We start from the raw sequence: 10,172 nt of genomic DNA on the forward strand, positions 1-10,172 counted from the left end.
ACTCTTTGAGTAGGAAATGCATTTTCTTTCTTTCTTTCTTTTTAATAGATTTTGTTTTTAAAAGCAGTTTTTCATTCATTGCAAAATTAAGAGGAAAGCTAAGTCTTCCCATTTTTTCTCTCTCTTTTGTATCCTTCTTGCTTGGTCCATTTCTTTTATTATTGACTCAGAGCCAATATACCTTCAAAGACCACTTTGAGTTTATAGTGTCTTTCTGTGATTATTTGAAGCTTATCTCTTCTTCCTCACAAGGTATAAACTCCACGAGGGCAAGGCTTGTGTATATTATTGCTTGTCATTTTCTTCCCAAGATCTAACCCAGTGCCTGGTGTACAGATCTTTAGTAAATATTCCACATTGTGGTGAATGACATATCATAAATCACCACTACAAGATTTCAAAGACCAAAATCAAAAAGTAATCATATTTTGCTATTAGTTTCTATCTCAGATTAAGTTAGCATTTTACATTTACAACCATTCTTGTTCAGAAGCTCTTAAAAAATTGACCATAGCTATCAACAATGCAAGGCTATTCAAAATTGTTACAATGACTCTCCCCTATACAATGACTATATCCCAATAAAAATGAAAAAACTATCAATAGATGTTATGCACATGCTGACAGGAATAAAATTATTTTTAATGTTAAATATAACAATTATCTTCTGTTTTTACTTTTTAAAGAAAGTCTGTTCTTAAATCTGTTGTCCTAAAAATTCACTTACGTTTTCTGAGAAGCACATGCTACCACGAGGGGGCAGAGGTACACAAATATTCAATTCTTTTGACTCCAGTTTCTCTGAGAGCATTTTCTAATGGAATAAATTTAAGCCATTATTTTTTTCCTCGAGTTTCTCTCTTCATTTGCTATTCAGTTTAAAATACATAAATACTATTACCCTTTTAAAAATGATATCCTTTAAAAAGATGAACAGTCTGTACTAATTGTAAGCATAAAATAATATCTTTTTTAGTCCATTAAGTTCTAAGTGATATGAGACGGTGCAGAGATTTGTTCACCGAAAATCTTTTAGCTGGGTTTCATTTTAGCTCAATCACATACACACATACATTATATTATGTGTTGGTGGAAGGAAAAAGAGAATTTTTTTTTGGAATAAACATTTGAGGTGCTATTAAGCTATTTACATCATAGAAATGAGAAATTGAACTTTTTTGGGAGGGCGTCAGGGTTTTTTAAAAGTATACTTTATTGTTCCACCTTTTTGTGCACTAAATACATATTCAGCTTCACTTTGAATAAAAACACATCCTAAAATGTATGTGGCTTTCTTGATATAGTCCTTACAAATAATTTGGGTAGGAACTTATGTTACTGATCTAATTACATTGACTGATCTTGTTTTATTGATTTTTTTTGAAGTTTAGTTATCTATAAATAAGAACCTATCAATGTCAAGAGTTGTGTTTCAGGGCTCAAGTGGCAGAGCACTTGCCTACAGTTGAATTTTATTAAGTTCAATGATAATGATAATAAGACATTTGTGTGAGAACAGATGCATTGGTTAGGGAAGATATGAAAAACCAACAGCAGAAAAAAAGAAATGCTGATTCAGATTGGGAACCACCAAAGATTAGAAACCGCTGGGGGAGGTTCAGATGCAAATTATCTAAATCTCAATGTTGGAAATTCAAGATGATTCATAGTTGTGGTCCAAACTTCCATGCTGGCTCTTCTCACATCTCCACCCATCCTTCATTCATTCATCCAGACCATTTGCTTTTCTTGGAGAAAGTTAAGCTTTTCCATGCTGTTACGTCTTTGTCTTTGCTTGCTTTCTTATTTTGGAAAAATACCTTTCTATATCACCACCATTTGTCCCTAGGTAATGTAAATAAGTGGTACATACCTGACATTACCTAATCTTTAAGATTCCTGGAAGATGTCCCTAACATATCACACGATTACCCCAACCCACTAAAACTAGTCTAAATATTGTTCTCAGAAGAGCTCAGATACCAATACCCAATAAATTATAGTTAGTTTATGAGATGTTTACCATCTTGGTGACTTGGACAATATAGTAGCTTGTTTAGTAAAATCAGGGTTAGGTAGCTTCAGAGAATGTAATTTTGTCTTGAATATGAAGATGCTAGAGGGACAGAATGTTCCCTTTTCCAAATATGTCCATTAAAGAATAAACAATTTAGTTTGAAGGTGAAAAATAAAGCAAATTAAAACATTTTGAGGGCTGGTGGAGTGGCTCAAGTGGTAGAGCGTCTGCCTAACAAGTGTGAGGCCCTGAGTTCAAACCCCAGTACTGCTAAAAGGAAAATTAAAAAAAAAAGTTAACTAAAACATTTTGCATTACATTCATATTAGCCAAGCTGAATTAAAATATCCACCCATAAACAACATAGAAGAGAAAAGGTTATTTTTTTGAACCAGGAACTCAATAGTATTTTCTGACTGAATTAATGAGCAGAAAACAGTAGCAAATGTTGTATTTTATGCCACATCATTTTCTCCATTTGTACTCTGAGCTAGTGTCTGCTCTGGGAGAAGTGTTCCCAGAGAAGTAAAAGGGGAAGTTATCTTTGAAGGGCAATCTGTGACCTTTTGAAAAGTAGCAACTGCAGGATAGCAGAAGTAAAAGCAGGGAAAACTGTGAGTGCCTTTTCTAGTCTGTTTCATCTTTGAATCAATGAAGAATCTTGTACTTTACAGAGTTTGGAACAGATGGAGATTTATCATCTGTCAATATGGATACCATTAAATTGGACCTTAAATATTAGGCATTAGTGCTTCTGTGAGATCCAATCTTTGGGAAGATTTAGTTCAAATCTTAAATTTTCAAGGAGAGATAATTCAAAATCTTCCAAGGATATTTAATGTGATTACAATTTTGAAAGGTCAGTTAAGTCCCAGTTTAATTAGTCTTTTATGCTGGGATCCTAAACTAAGACTAGAAAACTCAAAACTGAAAATCTTGTTATTCATGTGACTACAAAAATATAAATGAATTTAAGTCTAAAAAGCAAATGGCCTCTGGGACCTCATTTTTTTTAAAGTACATTAAGAGAAAAGTAATTAAAAGCTTCAAAGCTAACTAATGGGATACATTAGTAAATTCCTTAGCTATCTCTGTAATAGAATTTTTGCCACGGCAGTGTCTTCTATTTGTGTTGTCTAGTATAGTAGCCACTTGCCACCAGCAACTGTGACCAGTCCAAGTCAGGAACCGAAATTCTAATTCTATTTAAAGTAAGTAATTCAATTTTGTATTTGGCTACATGTGCTTAGTGGCTTGGAGATTAGAGTACAGGTCTAGAAGAATAAATGTTTCATTAAAGTGCTAAAGTTTTTGAGACGAGGTATTGATGGTTTTCAGACTGAAACCAGAAGAACAACTGAAGGATTGTAGCATGGGGGTTTTAAGAGTCAGTAAGTGGAGCACAAGCTATGGGTGAGACCCCACGTAAGCCACTTTCACACTTGCCACCTCAGTCAGTGCTCATCTCAACTCTGCAAGTGAATGCTTTATCAAATTTTATAGGCAAGGAGTCAAATGTTAAACTGTCCTCAGTGGAAGTAAGGAGTAAAATTTATACCCATATGGTTTCAAAAGCTACAGTGTAATTTTGAGTAAGCAGAAGAAAATACCAGGATGTGATGATGATTGTGTGTTCTGTGAGGTGAGATCAAGGCTGGAATGAATGTAATAGTCACATATTGGTCTGAAAATGTCTACATTCCTCATCGCTAATGCTAGAGTTGTCTTTGGATGATGTCACAGGTGTGGAGGCAAAGATAGGGGTCAGGCGGTCTGAGTTGGGTAGGAGAAGGACGATGAGGCTGAGGACCAGGCAAGCATGGACAGAGAGCACTGAAGGTCTGGGATGAAGATCTGCTGTTTCCATTAGAGGTGCTGACTTCCAACAGCGTTCTCAGCTCTGATTTTTTTTTTCTTTTTTCATTTTTCTTTTATTATTCATATGTGCATACAAGGCTTGGTTCATTTCTCCCCCCTGCCCCCACCCCTCAGCTCTGATTTTATGGTTGAATACTTTGATGTTATTTGTCTTTCCAATAATGCTGTATGACCTGATTTTATTCTCATTAGCTTATGTGACGTGGATTTCACATGGTGTGAGTCGGGGGCAATTGCAGGCTGCAATTCTATGTATGAACAGCTTCAGTAACACTAGAAAGTAGTGTCTCACTCTCCCTGTAGTGAGGAGAGTACAGACATGTGTCTAGGGATTGACTATGTCATTAGATCTGCTGTCTCTGGGCACATACATTTTCCTAAACACCTAAATAACCCTATTTCCTGGATCTTTAGAATAAAAAAAAAATTGCAGCACTTTTTCCTGGTTAACCTTGAGTTGGCACTGCAAAAGAATGATTCTGTCTCCAGCAATTTTATACAACTGCCAAAGTACTACATTTGATAAATGATGTCATATGGCGCTAGTATCCAGATTCTTTTTTCTGATGTTACCCCCTGGTGTTTCAGTTACATGATGAAAGTACTTTCCTTCTTGTATTTAGCTTAAAAAAGAATGATTCTGCATTAGCTTGATTATCAAATGAAGGAGTCACTTAAAGAAGGCTGATGAGCTTGGTTTAGAACTAGATTTTCCCAACAATTAAAATGAATTGGCTTTTTTTCTTTCTTTCTCTTCCTTCCTTCCTTCCTTCCTTCCTTCCTTCCTTCCTTCCTTCCTTCCTTCCTTCCTTCCTTCCTTCCTTTCTTTCTTCTTCATCAGCCTCTCGAGTGCTGGGATTATTGGCATGAACCACCATGCCTGGCTTTGGATTTTTTAAAACTAGAAATTCAGTTAACCTAGAAGGTAACACACACGCACAGGAAATTAATGTGAGTCAATGCCCTGTATAGCTATCCTTATTTCAACCAGCAAAAACCCTTGTTCCTTCCTATTATTGCTTATACTCTCTCTACAACAAAATTAGAAATAAGGGCAAAATAGTTTCTGCTGGGTATTGAGGGGGTGGGGGGAGAGGGAGGGGGCGGAGTGGGTGGTAAGGGAGGGGGTGGGGGCAGGGGGGAAAATGACCGAAGCCTTGTATGCACATATGAATAATAAAATAAAAAAAAAGATTAAAAAAAACCCTAGAAATTCAGGATCAGAATTTTTTGATAAAGACTCCAATTCTGTGATGAGGTAATCTGATCAACCCTGTGTAGGGTTGAGGCTGAGGCTCAGGTAGTGGGGCTATGGATGGTCGGGGGTATCCATGAGAGCCAAATATGAATGTAAGGAGGGGCTCCTTTTTCAGATTACCAGTCCATTGAAATTGTGGGCTGGTTGACAGCATGCTGGCAAGAAATGGAATATGGGAAAAAATGGGATTTCTGAACATGCAGGTGAATCTTAGGGGGGAAGCAGGAGAGGAGCTGGATGAGGAACACAGAGTCAGAAACAAGAAAGTCACAAGGTGGTTAGGGAGAAAATTGCTTGAACTGAAGCCCTCTTACATTTGAGCAAATGTGCTTCCTGGAGTTGGGGCTTGTTTTGAACAGAACCAGTCCCATAGGAAAGGTATTTTGCCAAAGTCCACATTGACATAGGTGCTGGGAGATAAAAATACATTTTATAAAATATAAATTTTCATAGCTGGGAGATGATTTTTGCAGTCCCATTTGCAGGAAATGATTTTTCTTTACTTCATATTGTTAAGTGTCAACCATGTATTTGACAATATGTGGCCTTAGAGGGTTGAATAAAATTTTTGCAAGCATGCATAACTACTGAACGTCTCCTGGAAAAATAGAAGAAATTCAGATGAAGATCCTTCTAATTAGAGAGATCCCCTCCTTCTCCTCCTCTACCTCCTCCTCTTCCTCTTCCTCCTCCTTCTTCCTCTTCCTCCTCTTAACTCTTATTTTATAAAGGAAGGCAATAAATCTATCTATTTTCTAAAACTCATCTCAGTTTGGAAAGGCGAAGTAGAAATGTTTTTCTACTTGAGAGGAAAGTTATCTAAGCACCATAGTATGTGGTTCCATTAGCTGATTTGAACTCTTATTCTGCTTCACGTGTAGTAAAAGGTCTCATACAGTTCTGTTCTGTCTCCAGATCATTCTCACTCTCTGCTCACTTTATAGAGGAAGACAAGACTGTTATTAGTCTAGGGAAAGGACATACTAGGTTTTGTGTGTTCCAGGGAGAATATTCACTTTTTCTCTTATCTTATGAAGATGATAGTGGTAGTGTACAGCTGACCATGGAGGTGGAACAGGCTGCTCTTCTGTTGGCTATAACATGCAGCTCCCATTTCTCTTTCTATCTCCTCTCTGTGTACACATCACAGAGCAAACAATCAACACTGCAAACACATACAAAACACATGATAGGGCTGTGAGTTATTCCAATCTATTCTTTCATAAGTGTGTATGTTGGTCACATCCAATGGGTAAGTGCTACCCACATGAATTATCTCTCAATAGTCACTTATATTTTCTTTCCTGCTGGATTTTTCTGTGTTTTCTTAGTTCCAGAAACTTTTGTGTCTTGCTTAAAGGTATTTTCAGAATAAGGTAAGACCTCTTTGAAAGCGACTCTTCTGCTTTTACGCACAACAGCAAGTGGAGAAATGGGGAGAGAGGAATATCTTTGGGTCACTGAGAAAGGATGGAGACTCCTCACCCTGGGTTGGGGCAAAGGAATCTGCATCTGTAAGTGGAGCAACCCTGCCCCTCCCCTTCTTCGGCAAGACCTCTGTACAGTGGCAAGACTTGATGTGCTTCCAGGGAGGTTGGTCCCAAGCCATTGATTTCCCACTCCGGAAAAGATTCTCAGACCTCAGGCATGGCACAGAGCCTTTGGTGGCCATGTGAGACAATGTGAGGTTGGAAAGTGGACTTCTCTGACATGATGGGAGGGAACTGAGGACAGCATAGGTCTTGTAGTGCAGTGCTTTGGGACAGAATAAGATACTTCACTCAATTTTTTTTGACACTAAGGAAGGGGAAGGCAAACCTCATGACAACTGGGATTAGAACTCTCTCCAGATGAGTAGGCTTTGGATTTAAATGCATTAAGTAGGGATTGGATTTAAATTAAGGTAAAGAAACAAAACAATGCTTTATTCTTGCACATCTAGGTGTGTGGTTTAAGGTGTTCTACCTGCTAACATTTTTGCAAGGAGCACAAATATTAAACACATAATTACTGTCGTAACTTGATCCATGAAGTCAGAATTCAAGGTACTTTGGAAACATAGAACTGTGAGGCCTAATTGGGAGGGTGTTTATTGGTAGGCTAGATTAAGGAGGAAATTGTGTACACACATTGAGTAATGACATTTTAGCTGTCATCTACAGGGTGAATGAGTTCACTTGGCTAAGGGGGCATAGGAGGAATGGAGAGCAGTCCTCTCAGTAAATGATATATGGAAGTGTTCTGAGATGGAAAGGGGCTTGGACCAACCAGTGTGGCCAAGACATTCAGGTTGAGGGAAGAACAGCTGGAACAGAGGGCAATGAGGAAGCAGGGTTCAGGTTGAGCCAAGCCCAGCAGACTGTGTTGAGCAGTAATCATAAAGGAATGTGGAAAACCAGTCAAAGATTTGGAATTTTCTAAGGTTAACTATGGTTGCAGATTGGAGAATAAATTAAGCAATAACAAAAAGAAATTGTAGCACCAATTGGCAAGTTTTATAAATATAATTGGTTGGACTAGCTTACAGTTGGAAAGATGACAAGAGATTTGTAAAGAAGATATTTTTAGCCACAGAATCAACAGAACCTGATGACTAGTGCTGTGACAGGGGGCAAGAGACAGAGGACTAATGAGTGAGCACTAATGCTTGGTAAGGTTCTGGATTGAGCAAAAAGATAGAGAAAGGCTGGCAGAGTGGCTCAAGTAGTAGAGTACCTGCCTAGCAAGCAGTGAGGTCCTGAGTTTGACCCAGTACAGCAAAAAAAAAAAAAAAAAAAAAAGATGAAATTATTAAATTAAGGAACATTGGATGAAGAACACATTTTGGGTTTGGTTTTGAGCACAATGAGTTTGATATATTTTGGAGATATTTTAAAGTTTTTAAATGTATAACAGCTAGCTTATTGAACATGATGACACTTCATTCTTAGATTAAAGTGATTATGAGTAGTGTATTACTAACAAATTAAAGGTAGGTGATTTTACTTCATTAGATACATTAAAAATAATTTAAAAAGAAACAAGTATACATGAGCAATTACTGGCATTTTTAACAAAGTTAACAACCTTGTCTAAGAAACTAGCCAAGATGGATTTTTGACAGTAATAAAATTTATTCTGATTTCTAAGTAATAAGAAGAAGTTGATGAAAGAAATGTTCTGAACTGACTAACACAACACTCTGTAACTGACTGACATCAACTGATAAGACACCAAGGTCTCCCTCACTTTTAGATGTATTTGGATCATAAATTATTAACAAAAATGATGAACAACTCATCAAACTACTACAAAGACAGCTCAGTCTGCACACCTCCACAAGTGATGACTGTGCCAAGTGCATCCTCCTGCAGGACTATGAACCCAATGGGTAGTGTGTGGTCAGAAAGGTCTTCAGGTCTTTGAACTGTAATGATAGTGATTGGCATCTTTGCCCTCTACCTTTCAGGAGCTATCACTGTGTGACATTTGGTTTCTGGCATAAGCTTTTTCATAAAGTTTGTCACTCATTGAAGAATTATAGTTTCTCTCCAGCCTTCTTTCTTTCATGCAGAGGATCAATGGTAGAGGCTGACAATTCATAAAATCATAGCTCTCCCTTAATGGAAAAGGAAATTAAAATAGATTAGTTGAGCTACTTTGCAAAACAAGTGGGCAACCAATAAGAGACTACTGGCAATTTATCAGTATAAACGTGTTCAAATTTGTTCAGTGGTTACTGAACATCATTGTCAACAGCTAAGCACAGAGGCTTTGAGAGTCTGTGAGATGTGTTTTCTTGAACTTTTCCTTATAACACTTGTCTTACTCTATCTTGTAATATAGTTTCTTCTTCTTTAATGATAAATTTAAATTTCAAATAGAAGAGAGGAAAGAGTTAAAGAAAGGGTTTCTATGCGCCTATCCCAGCTGGCAACATTTTGGCAGAATCTGATAGCAAGGCTGGTTGCAATAGTTGAGAGGCATTTGGCTGGGGAGATATTACTAGAGAGAAGAAGCCTATTGTTCCTAGCAATATGGTCTTCCTTGAGGTCTTGGGTTTGGGAACTCTTTTTGTCCATATAGCACCAGTGGAGAAAGATGCCTGCAGTTGGTAGTAATGGGTACTGAGTACAGGCAGTGAAGGTGGTGCAAATCTGTCTGACTACAAAGGATGTAATAGACTTTATGAGCCAGGAGGTGGTGGAGAGGGTAGACTTCTCAGTAAACAGTAGTAGGAATATGTAGGAAAACAGTGTGCTGGTCTCAACAGGAGAGTTAAGGTTAGAGAAGTGGTTGGGCTGTATCTACTCAATGAGTTTGTGAGGATGAAATGAGACAATACACAAAGGGTGTTTGGCCTGCAGTATACACAGATTGAGTGTTATCACTCAATAGGCCAGGGTGTTATCATCATAGGCCAGGCATGTTAGCAAAGCTAGAAATGATATACGGCCAATAAGGTAATTTAGATTATGATGGCATGGAGAAAGTCATCACATTCATTATGTCAGGTATTTTGCTAGGTACTTTATATATTTTCTCCCTGTAATATAAGTTATTACATCAAATATATGCAGAATTAGCAGTATCACTTGCTACAGAATGTTGTGTTTGGGTCTTGAGTGTCTCCAAAGGCCGTGTGCTAAAATCTTGGTTCCAAGTCTTTGATATTGTTGGGAGGTGGTGCAAACTTTAGAGGTGGGGCCCAGAGGAAAGAATTTAGGTCGCTCCATGGGATTACTGGAACCAGGCCCCTCCTCTCTCACGCTTTAGTTTCCAGGTGTCTTGAGATGAGCAGTTATGCTCTACCATGTTCCTCCTACCATGATGCTGTGGGTCACCAGAGGCCCCCAAAATGGGGATAGGTAGGTGACTTTGAACTGAAACCTCTGGAACTGTGAGCCAAAATAGATTGCTCTTCCTTTTAAGTTGTTTAGTATTTTGACATAGCTATAGAAAAGTAATGCACAGAGGGAGAAATTCAGACATAGAGATGTTAAAAAATTTTTTTCTAAGGACACATCGCTTGTCAATGTC

Source organism: Castor canadensis, chromosome 12 (genome assembly GCF_047511655.1).
Source record: "Castor canadensis chromosome 12, mCasCan1.hap1v2, whole genome shotgun sequence".
Lineage (NCBI taxonomy): Eukaryota > Metazoa > Chordata > Mammalia > Rodentia > Castoridae > Castor > Castor canadensis.